Below are 12,138 nucleotides of genomic sequence, written 5' to 3' on the forward strand. Positions count from 1 at the left end.
GGGTTCCCCTTGCAGAGCTGAGTGGCTGCTTCTGGTACCAGGCCCTGTTTAGGACCCCAGACCAGCTGTGTCTGCAGAGGGTGAACTTCGCCAGACCCGGCCCCCTCTGCTCCTCAACTCGCAGATAATGGGTCAAGTCTAAATGGCCAGTGTCTAACCTGGTGTCCCTGGGCCATACCTGGTCCCAGGTGGCCGAGAGGACTGTCACAGAGAGCAGTGCCTGCCCTGGCACCCACCAACACCAGCAGTGCTCACGTAGACGTGACCAGCATGACCCAGACCTGTTCCTCCTCCACGGCTGGTCAGGACAGAAGATGACCCTCACCCACGTGGTTCACAGTCACTCTTGTGTCTGTGGGTCCCTCAAAACTTGCAGCAGACCAGAAGCGTGCCCAAATCCACTCCCAGACCCTGGACCCAGTTTGTGCTCTTTCCAGCTCCAGCCTTGGGTGTTTCCAGGTTCTGGTATCCTCTCATTCATCAGTTAGTCCAGCTTAATGTTTGTCACCAAATCGCACACACACACCCCTGTATACAGACAGCAAGGTTGCTCAGACAAGAGCCAGAAGTGAGTTTAGGGAGACAGGACAGTCTGTGGTGACCAGGTGCATGGCCTGCAGAGTGCATTGACCAGAAACTTGTTTACACTTGGTCAGCCCCTTACCAACCCCCCTCTATTGGCCTTCCTGGTCACAAGGGCCCAGTGCTGGCTCATGGTCACCCTGCTATCCCCATGACCCCCAAGTCCCTCTCCCCTACTTCATTCTGAAGTCCTGGGTCAAAGGCACCACCATGGCCAGCAGAACTGTGCTCCAGCAGAGGGAACCAGGAGCTGCACTGGGCAGTCAGAGCATCCTCACTTCTCCTGCATGCACAGAAATGTGCACAGGAACAGGCACAGAGCACGTGTGGTCCACGACCGGCATAGGCAGGTGCTAGTTCTGGTGCCTGGTACAGCAGGGGAATGATCAATTAGGAAAATAAAATAAAATCTGTGAGTATCTGTGTAGACGCAAATCGAGAGAGGAGTGACATTGCAGTTAGAGTGGGCTGTGGGGAGCTCTCATCTGGAACTCTGTGTTTGCTGTGAACCTCTGGTGAAAGAAGAGGAGCTGACAATGGATGAGATACTGGGTGCCTGTGGAAATAGACCAACTTTCTTAGGAATGGAGACTGGGAGAGCCTGACCCTTTTAGAGCAACACAACACAGGCCAGCTACAAACACATGGAGCGAAAAAAGATATACTTAAGCTGAAGGATAGTGATTACTCACAAAACAACGTGTAAATTGTACACAGATAAATGTAAGCTGGAAATTACAGGGACACCGTATCAAAGCAGGATGTCTCTGGACACCCTCCCATTAGAAATACCGGGAGGAGACGTGGAGCTGCTTTCACAGAAGTTTTATTTCTGTAAACTCCTGCTGCCAGGAAGGATGGGGGCAGGACTCAAGGACCGTAATCTCCAGGGTCATCTCCCCATGGTGCTCGCAGGCCTCTCTGTGTGCCCTATCTGGAATACCCACCTGTAGGTCTGGAAAAGATTTTGAAACAAATAACTGTAAAGCATTATATTTAAAAGTATCTAATCTATCTATTCAGAAAATTGCATAAATATTGTCACTTCCTCCTCAAATTCATAAGGCTTCTAAGCCGCAGCATCTCTCTTTGCGCTTCCCTGTCTCAGCACCCTCGATAACAGCAAGGAGGGAATGAGTTCTGTGGATTGACCCAGGCTTGCACAAAGCTGCAGACTTTAACGTGTGGGAGTTTTCTCTAGTCCGCAAGAGAAGCTTATCAAAGATCATCCCCATGTTACATGGAGGGGAAGGAGGAGGAGATACGGGAGAAAGTTATCTTCAGGTGCAAATATCTGAAAGGACCAGTTAAAACAGCCATAGTTCCCAGTTCAGTCTCCACCCTGAGAGTACAGAAACTGTCAGAGGTTGGTTTGAATTGCCCTAAATTTCTGGTATGACCCGTTCTTCCTCCAGAGCTCTGACTGTGCTCCACACACTGTGCTAGATGGATGCTGCAGCAGTTGCATGCATGAAGAACAAGGGAACTCCATTGTCTCACCCATCTTTTATGCAATAGAACAGCCTGGTCTCCCCACTGGAGTGAGGGAGCATCACTGTTTTAAACAGAGTGAGAGCTGGGACTGAGCCAGCAGAATGCAGGACCCCCTTGAATTTGAGATCAGGCTCATCCTGAGCTCCCACATGTCACAACCTGCCAGGGGGAGCACAAAAGAAGGGTGGATGCTTTCAGTTCCTCTTCTAAGTGATGACCTGTTTTAACTCACACAGTCTTATGTACTCCAAAAAACAAGTTGCACAGATGCAGCTCAGGGTTTCACTGAGAACGAGTGTCCTCACGAAGCTGTGAGTGGAAAGTGGGCTGCCCCTGCTCTGGTGGTTCTCTGAGCAGATGCAGGGCTGCATATTCCCCTTTGCAAGCAGGGAAACGGGAGAGTCTGGGGGCTCTGAGAGGTCTCCCATCTGCGTCAGCCCCCTGGAAAGGGGACAGAGCACAGGTCCTTGCAGCAACACTCACCTCGTGCAGCTGAAATGAGGTGAAATGACAGGATGGTGGAGGGGCTCTCTGTAGGTGCGGGGATCACATCTGTGAGGAGCCCTGGTCAGTGGGACGGTGAGATCTTCCACGGCAAAGACGACTCATCTGACCACTGTGACCACCCTGAGCTTCCTGCCAGCTCCACTGCAAGGAGCCAGCCTGGTCCTGACTGTCAGGGCTCACAGCAGCAGAGGCTTTATAGAAAACCCTGAGCAATCCCCACTGGGAGAAGGAGCAGGAGGGCTCTTGGCTGCTCAGCGCTCAAGGAGATGCATTAATGCCTGCAGCACCAGGTCCCACTGGCATGACACACAGCTCTGCACTGTGCCATCGGTGCCTGTGCATGGTGGCAGGGGATGCACACTGGAGACCCCCCAGAGATCTCCTCCTCTTCCCCTCCTGCTCCTCTTCCTCTCTCCAGACTCCCCTCCCCAGGGAGTCAGGCCAGGCATGGGTTGGGTAAAGTTGTTCCTGCTCTGTGGCAGGCTGATGGGTAGATGAATCCTAAAGCCAGTGTGTGCTCAGGTGGCCAAGGAGGCCACCAGCATCCTGGCTCATATCGGCACTACTGTGACCAGGAGGACAGAGAAATGACCGTCCCCTCTACTGGGCAGAGAATCACAGGATGGTTACGGTTGGAGGGACCTTCCCAGCTCCCCAGTCCCCCTGCCATGAGCAGGGACATCTTCAGCAGCTCAGGGTGCTCAGAGCCCCGTCCAGCCTGGCCTGGGATGTCTCCAGGGATGGTTCAGCCACCACCTCTCTGGCCAACCTGGGCCAGGCTCTCACCACCCTCAGGGCAACAATTTCTTCCTCATGTCCAGCCTGAATCTCCCTCCTTTAGTTTAAACCATCACTCCTTGTCCTGTCACAACAGGCCCTGCTCAAAAGTCTGTCCCCATCTTTCTTATGGGCCCCTTTTCAGTCCGGAAAGGCTGCACTAAGGTCTCCCTGGAGCTTCTCCTCTCCAGCTGAACACCCCAACTCTCTCACCTGTCCCCAGCAGAGCTGCTCCAGCCTCGGGTCACTCCTGGGGCTCCCCTGGCCCCTCTCCAGCAGCTCCATGTGTGTCCTGTGCTGAGGACCCAGAGCTGGACCAGCACTGCAGGGGGGGTCTCACCAGAGCGGGGCAGAATCCCCTTCCTCAACCTGTTGACCATGGGTGACACAATGAGTTCATCTGGACCAGAAGAGATACTCTGGGACATCTACCTCTAAGCCCATCAGCTCTCTGTGGGTTTTCCCTGCAAAGACCTCTTGCTCTGCCCTTATCATATGGTGGCAGACACTCTTGCAGTGTTGCAATTATATACCTCCTTCTTCATGAGGGTGGTGAGAGCCTGGCCCAGGTTGTCCAGAGAGGTGGTGGATGAACCATCCCTGGAGACATCCCAGGCCAGGCTGGACGGGGCTCTGAGCACCCTGAGCTGGTGAAGATGTCCCTGCTCATGGCAGGGGGAGCACTGGGGAGCTGGGGAGGTCCTTCAACACAAACCATTCAATGGTTTTATGATTTAATTCAGAAGGTCAGCAGCATGTCTAGGTGTGATTTAAATCCCCTCTCAGCCCTCAGAAAGGTGTCAGCGAGAGGCAGGAGGTTCATGGGGGTCTTCCTAAATCTTGGAATGGATTGTACTGCAGCACTTGGTGCACTGATGGATAAAGGGTTTTGAAAACAACATAATAATAAAATAAATGTCTGGGGAGGATTTTGTCCTACCAGAGGATATGATGAGAACAAAATGTTCTAACGGCCATTGTTGGTGAGGGGGAGAAATGGAATATTAGTGCTGAACATTGTAGCTCAAGAGCCTCAGAGTGCATGAAGATGGTCTGATTTCAGTGTCTAAAGTTATATTTATTATGGCATGCTTTGGGGCCAGCCTTTCCCCACCAGTTAAACACTAATGAAGAAATAGTGTGCCCAGGGACATGGTAAATGCATTTTTATTGCAAAGAGGAATTGCATTAGGGAAATGTTAACTCAAATGTCTGAACCATTCGCGTTTGTGCAGTCATTCTGATGGAGGTTTGTTACTACAGCCGTTACACCCCCTGGCTGACGTGGGGGGACAGATCAGGCTCGAGGTGGCTGCCACAGCAGCTCTGAGCTCTGGGCTTGGGCTCCGCAAAACCATGGGTGGAAGCCCAGGAGTTTTCAAAGTGAACGGAGATAAGCAGAACACAGAATCACAGAATAGTTTATAGAATCACAGAATAGTTTATAGAATCATAGAATCACAGAATGTCCTGGGCTGGAAGGACCCACAGGATCATGGAGTCCAGCTCCTGTCCCTGCACAGGACACCCCACAGGTCACCCATGTGTCTGAGGACGGTGTCCAGTCTCTTGTTGAACACTGTCAGGTTGGGCCGTGACCCCTCCCTGGGAGCCTGTTCAGTGTCCAGCACCTCTGGGGAAGAACCTTTGCCTCATATCCAACCTAAACCCTCCGTGGCACATCCCTGATGCCCGAGGTCCATTGTTTTTTTATCAGCAAGGTCAGCTCAGGCGCAAAATTCAGCCCCAGCCAGACGGTCTACAAGGTGCACAGTCAGCAAGAAGCCCATTTCAAGGCTCTCCCACACCTCCCTGGCCTCCGTGGGTGGTTTCTGACTCTGATTTGTCACCACGAGAGGTTTGACCCCGTGGGCTGGAAACCTGCAGCGGGTGAATTGGGGCGGGGAGTGCAAAGTGCTTTCACACCTCTCTCTGGTGTGCAAATGAGAGTGCAAAGCACTGTGGAGCAACTATGCTGCTGGACTGGTGACACCTCGGCAAACGAAAGGGGTCAGTCAAGCCTTGGAGGAGGTGGGGGCAGCTCGTTTCTCCCCAGTTCTGCTCAGCGCTCCTCTGTCCTTCATCACATGGGAAACCAAACACAGGTGGTGCTGCTGAGAGCAGCTTGGGAGCCAGCGCTGGTCTAACAGCGGTTCGCACCAAACACGGCCCACCTGGAAAACCAGCACCCAGACTTGGGTAAGGCTTGGGGTATCCAAATCCCAGCACCTCCTCTGGAAATCCCAGTCACTGGTGGTCTGGAGAGAGCCCCGGTACCACCTGGCATCCCCTGCTCCATGCTCATGGGCTGGCAGCACAACTGGGTGTCCAGGCTGTGCCTCAGTTTCCCTTCTCGTCCCATCCTGCCTTGATTTGGCGTCAGCATGCCATAGGGTTCCACCGACACTAGGGGGAGCAGGAGCCTCCCACGGCAGAGGGTTTGACCAGAATCGTAGGATATTTAGAGTTGAAGGGACCACCAAAGCTCCCCCAGTCCCCCTGCCATAAGCATGGACATCTTCACCAGCTCAGGTTGCTCAGAGCCCCGTCCAGCCTGGCCTGGGATGTCTCCAGGGAGGGCACTTTTCTTTCCCCCTTCCTTCCTTAAATCCATGCCTCAGTTTCCCTGCCCAAAAAAAAAAGAGGGTTTGCTTTCATTTGCATTACCCAGAAGGTCTATTGCTCCTCCTCCAAATGAACTGGCACAAGGGTTGCCCCAGGGAGTTCCATGTTTTAAACATGAAGAAAAAGCCACTTCCCAGGGCAGCAATGGTGCCTCCGAATCCTCTGTGCGTGTTTGGAAGGGGCTCGTGTGAAACAACACCACCTGGGACGACAGGAGATGCCAGTGAATTCTGTGCTTTATGATTCTCTGGAGCTCAGCCTGGACAGCTTAATGCTGCCGGACACAAATGTTTTGTGCTATGAATCACCCTAAGCCACATTTGCCCAAAAGCTCCTTAGTCCCAGGGATAGAGCCCGGTTTTACAGCACACGCAGGAGCTGCCCCAGGCTCAGCGTCCGCTGCCTGAATCGAGTTTGGTGCCATCACAAAGGCTTTGCACAAACACCAAACAGCCCTGGCATCAACTGGCAGCCCGAATGTGAATGAAAGGATGAGGGGAAATGGCCTCAGGTTGCGCCAGGGGAGGTTGAGGTTGGATCTGGGGGACAATTTCTTCCCCAAAGGGCTGTGGGGCATTGGAACAGGCTGCCCAGGGCAGTGCTGGAGTCACCAGCCCTGGAGGGCTGGACAGACGGACATGAGGTTCTCAGGACATGGGGCAGGGACAGGGCTGGGTTATGGTTGGACTGGATGAGCTTAAGGGGCTTTTCCAACCAAAATGACTCTGTGACTCTATGAAAGCCTAGCTGAGGGAGGTTCTGTCCTCCTGTACCCCTGGTGTAAGAGCAGGACACAGCACAGAAAACATCCCCCTTTCTCCAGGGGATCCTGCCCTGCCATGAGCATTTTGTGACACTTGGGGTGCAGCTGTCCTGCTCAGTGCCTCAGTTTCCCTGCAAGGAGCTCTGCCTGCTGGCCAGTGCAGCAGGAGCAAGTGAGCCTGTTGGTCCCCTGACAGCCTTTCTCTGGGCAGGGGGGCGAAGTGGGGTGCTTTCCTCTCCTAGGGAATAAGGAAAGGTTTCAGAAGCTGCTGGAACATTTCACTTCCTGCTGCCAACACACAGACCTGCAATGGGGTGAGAGGGGAGGATGGAGAAGAGGGGCTGGTGATCAGGACCTGTCCCACCATCCCCTGAGGAACAGGAGGCACCTGAGACTGTTGTGGGGTCTGCCCCGGAGATCACAGAATCACAGATGGTTTGTGCTGAAGGACCTTCCCAGGTCCCCAGTGCCCCCCCTGCCATGAGCAGGGACATCTTCACCAGCTCAGGGTGCTCAGAGCCCCGTCCAGCCTGGCCTGGGATGTCTCCAGGGATGGTTCATCCACCACCTCTCTGGCCAACCTGGGCCAGGCTCTCACCACCCTCAGGGCAACAATTCCTTCCTGATGTATAACCTGAATCTCCTCTCTTTTAGAGATGGGGGGCAGTCGTGAACACCACACTGACACAGGGGGGAGCAGCCCGTGTCTCCTGGTTCTGTCAAGAAAATAAAACATTGCTAAATATTTTTCAGCTGGCTGGCACAGTGCCTCAGCAGAAATGTTTTCTGCCGCGTCAGAATTCTGACTCAGCAGAAAGATGGGCGCTGCTCCTGGCCAGGCGCTGCCTTATCTCCGCGCAGCCCAGCTGCTGTTTGCGCCGCCCGAGTTATCGCCGCGGCACAGCCCGGTGCCGGGAGTGGCTGCCGTGACTCAGCACCCTCCCGATTTATGGTGGGGGAACCCACCACAGCAACACGGCAGAAATAGCTAAAATATCCCGCTGCAGAAAATGGGCTTGTGAGCTGTGCATGTGAGTGAGAGCCCCGTCTGGCTCTGCTGGGCTGGTGATGTTGGTGTCAGAGCTGCCTCTCTGCCTGGGTGTCCAAAGAGGAGCCCCAAAATAAAGTGTCCCCCTGGGCTGGGGTTAGACAGGGTCTGTGGGACGTGCCTTGACCTGAGTTTCAGCCCCACAGAGATGCTGACACTTGGGGTTTCCTGGGAGAAAAGGGCTCTGCCTGCTGCATGATGCTGGGATCGTGGTTTGGTGCAGTGGGGACCTGAGAAGATCAGTAACAACCTTCAGGCCAGTCCCTGGTTCACCCACAAGTCCTGGGACCACAGATGTGTTGGGATGAGCTGCCAAACACCAGCGCCTCTGGTGGGACAGCTGGAGGGAGGGTTTGCCAAGGGCTGCCCCACAAGCAGCGTTTGGTGCATCATTCAGGGCAGGGGCTGCTTTGCCTTGTGAGGGGTACATAGAATTACAGATGGTTTGTGTTGGAGGGACCTTCCCAGCTCCCCAGTTCCCCCCTGCCATGAGCAGGGACATCTTCACCAGCTCAGGGTGCTCAGAGCCCCGTCCAGCCTGGCCTGGGATGTCTCCAGGGATGGTTCATCCACCACACGGTACCGCATCCCTCAAACTGCTGCTCGGCAGCTGCAAGGGCATCGCCCCGGGTGCCATCCCATTTCAGAGCCACTTTTGCTACTTGAATAAATAGCAGGTGCCACGTTGGGCTCGGTTCTCCCTTTCTGCCTTCCTAAAATCAAGTCCAAACACAGAGACAGGTCTGGCCCTGTCTTATTGCCAGATTTAACTGCTTGAAAGGTGTCAGGGGAACATAACAGGTGGCTTCAGGTTAACAGTTGGACTTGATGATCTTAGAGGTCACAGAATCATAGAATCATAGAATAGTTTGAGTTGGAAGGGACCTTCAAAGGTCACCTAGTCCACCCCACCTGCCATGCGTAGGGACATCTTCAACTATTCAAACCAAAGTGATTCTATGAGTCTATAACTCAGAAAACATGTTCCTGACACAGCTGGTCCTGTGCCACAGACAGGAGGAGGAAAGTCCCTGTCCCAGCTCAGCAATGTCCCTTCCTGGCCCCACAGGAGCCTTCCTTGCTCACAGGGGCACCTTTCATTAGCAAAAGCTCCGGGACTCTAGGGTCCAAGACACAGCTCTTGTGGTTCCCATCCAGTGCTGGGGGCTTTTTTTGGGGGGGTCTGTGGTTAAGGGAGCCTCCTGCAAAGCATTGACAAGCAGAGTCAACCAGAACTGCACAGGTGCAGTGCTGGGAGGACTGGTTACGTCCCTGGAGCTCAACTGATGCTGGAGTCCTGTTGGGGTGAAAGCAAGGGTGTTTGCTCTCACTCTGCAGTCTCTGGGGTTCAAACGGGTGGAGGGGACCCTGGTCTCCATACCATACTTCTGCCCAGCACAAGTACAACCAAGCGTCTCCCCAGAGCAGTGGGCTGCTCTGCTCCTCCTGCAGCAAAACTCAGCTCAGTATGAACCTGAGTGGTCACAGCAAAAGAAACCCAAACTAGATCAGGTTGCTCAGAGCCCCGTCCAGCCTGGCCTGGGATGTCTCCAGGGATGGTTCATCCACCACCTCTCTGGCCAACCTGGGCCAGGCTCTCACCACCATCAGGGCAACAATTTCTCCCTCACGTCTGGCCTGAAATCAGCCATGGTTCAGCTGAATTAGGACAGGGAACTGCTGGAGAGAGTCTAGCGTAGGGCAACAAAGATGATTAAGGGAGTGCAGCACCTCCCTTATGAAGAAAGGCTGAGGAAGCTAGGGCTCTTTAGTTTGGAGAATAGGAGACTAAGGGGGGACCTTATTAATGTCTATTACTATATAAAAGGTGAGTGCCATGAGGATGGAGCCAGGCTCTTCTCGGTGGCAAACAATGATAGGACAAGGGGTAATGGGATCAAGCTGGAACACAAGAGGTTCCACTTAAATTTGAGAAGAAACTTCTTCCCAGTGAGGGTGGCAGAGCCTGGCCCAGGCTGCCCAGGGGGGTTGTGGAGTCTCCTTCTGTGCAGACATTCCAACCCGCCTGGACATGTTCCTGTGCGACCTCACCCAGGCATTCCTGCTCTGACAGGGGGATTGGACTGGATGACCTTCTGAGGTCCCTTCCAATCCCAAGCATACTGTGACACTGTGATACTGTGTGAATTGTCAGTGTCTGCACAGCAGGGTTTCAGTGTGTGGGCACAGGGACAGTGTCACACAGTGTCACACGGGGCTGTGTCAGTGCTCGAGGGCTTTTTTCCTTTATAGGTGCCCTAACCAGGGCACTGTCATTCACAGCACTGTGTGATCCTGTGGCATTACAATCACTCATTTCATCGGCACGGGCAGAAGACCCCAGAAGGGATCTTCTCTGTGGGCCTGGTTTTCCATCCCTGTCTCTGCCCTGCTTCCCCCCCCCGCTCCAGCAGTGCCTGGGGGCCCTGGGGACACACACTTAGTGATCCCCATGTCACCAGAGGAGCAGAGGAGGGGGTTTGGTGACCGATTGCCAGCTCCCATCCTCCTGATCAGCAGTGCTGGTGCACACTTGGCTCTGCTGTGAACCTGCCTTTGGGCACGAGGCAGCAATGGAGACCCTGAAATCCTGTGCTGTGACACCTCTCACCTGCCCTAAGACAAAAAATGGTAGAGAAACTCAGTTTCCCCCATAGATACCAGGGCTGCACACTGGTGTGACCAGCAATTGGTGGCAGCCAGCGTGTGGACAGAGGTCTGTCTGTCTGTGCTGCGGTCTGTATGCCAGCACACAGCAGAGCCGGACCCCAGCCCCACAAATAACACAGCCCATTTCTGCTAAACCCAGGGGCAGAAAACAGGCTGTCGCACCTTGAAGGCAGCTGGGCGCTGGCTTTTATCTCGGGTTGCAGCAAGGGTGGCGAGGAGCTATCTGCCGCGGGCCCACAGGGCGTGGGCGGCTGGGGGCTGCCCGGGGGCGATAGGGGGGCAGCTGGGCACAGCGTGATGGGGTCTGAACCAGCCCCTGTCGGGCTGATAGTTGGGTGTTGTGCTCTGTTCCTGCGGCCGGGGATGCTGCACCATCCCGAGCGCTGCAGAGAGCCCTGCTCTGGGAGGAGCGGAGCTGTGGTGGGGCAGCAGCCGACAATCAATCATGGAATGTCCTGAGCTGGAATGGAACATCAGGGACCATGGAGCCCAACGTCTGTCCCTGCACAGGACACCCCACAGGTCACCCGTGTGTCTGAGGACCTCTGGGGAAGAACCTTTGCCTCATGTCCACTGCCCCCCTGGCACATCTCCTGCCGTTCCCTGGGTCTGTCACTGTCACAGAGCAGAGCTCAGCCTGCCCCTCCTGCTCCTGCTGAGGAACCTGCAGCCCATGAGCTCTGCGCTCAGTCTGCTCTGCTCCAGCTGAGCAAACCCAGGGACTGCAGCCGCTGCTCACATGGCTTCACTCCAAACCTTCACCAACTCCATGGCCTCTGCACCCTCTCCAGCAGCTTTAGACCCTTTTTATACCGTGGCACCCAGGCCTGCACACAGTGAATGCTCCAGAGTGTGCATCGTGCTGTGGCGGAGACTCATCACACACCTGGTCAGCTGGAAACCCCCCCGACTCCATCAGCCCCATTGCTCTTCCCCTCTGCACCCTGGGAAGTGCTGCGTGGGCCGTGTCCCCCACTCCAGCTGTCCCACCAAGGTGTCCCCTCCAGCCCCGAGCTCACCTGGGCTCATTTTGCAGCCCCGGGCAGAGGTTCTGGTAGGAACCACTGGCTGGACCCTCTTGCCAGGAGCCAGTGTCCTGGTGCTGAGCAGATGGAAACCCCAGCAAGGCTGAGGGGTGGGAGAACACCAACTCAGTAACAAGCAGCAAAGCCTCTGCTTTAAATGAGACTGTGTTGGAAACAGCTAATGAGGAATAAAAAGCTGCTTTTGCCTATTTCTGGATTGCTTTTTCAATCTGCTTTTGCCCACGTTCTTGTGTTGAGGGATAACTGAGAAGCTGTTCAATTAAACCTTTAGTTTTTCCCTGAATATCCTGGCCCCTCTGATCCCTTTCACCTCCCTCAGCTCTGAACCCCCCATGGCCTGTGACACCAGACTGGCTTTAGGGCTCGGCATGTTCTGGCGAGTCTCTTTAGGGACACGGATGTACAAACAGGGCCAGGTCACATCTCCTGGAGGTCCCCTCTGCATTTCTGCTGCAGCCAGCCCCCAGCCTCCAGGCAGCATCACCTGAGACCCAAAATTCAGACCCAGGAGGTTTCCTACAAAATTAAAGCAACACAGTAAAAGACTGTAAGCCAGGCTTGCATAATAAATAAGTCATTATGTGGCGCAAAACTGAGGCTGGAGCAGTCAGGGCAAGGGGTGCTCC

The 12,138-nt window shown here is 54.5% G+C and overlaps 1 long non-coding RNA gene across 1 annotated transcript; it reads right to left on the reverse strand.

The window, feature by feature from the left end:
- Nucleotides 1–894: 894 nt before the first annotated feature.
- LOC110362534 (uncharacterized) lies at nucleotides 895–11,270 on the reverse strand. Its single transcript, XR_010472333.1, has 3 exons — nucleotides 11,010–11,270; nucleotides 2,560–4,991; nucleotides 895–1,537 (listed from the first exon to the last, which is right to left on the reverse strand). It is a non-coding gene; the product is annotated as an uncharacterized LOC110362534 (long non-coding RNA).
- Between the last annotated feature and the right edge of the window lie 868 nt (nucleotides 11,271–12,138).

This window comes from Columba livia, chromosome 1 (genome assembly GCF_036013475.1).
Source record: "Columba livia isolate bColLiv1 breed racing homer chromosome 1, bColLiv1.pat.W.v2, whole genome shotgun sequence".
NCBI classification, from domain to species: Eukaryota; Metazoa; Chordata; class Aves; order Columbiformes; family Columbidae; genus Columba; species Columba livia.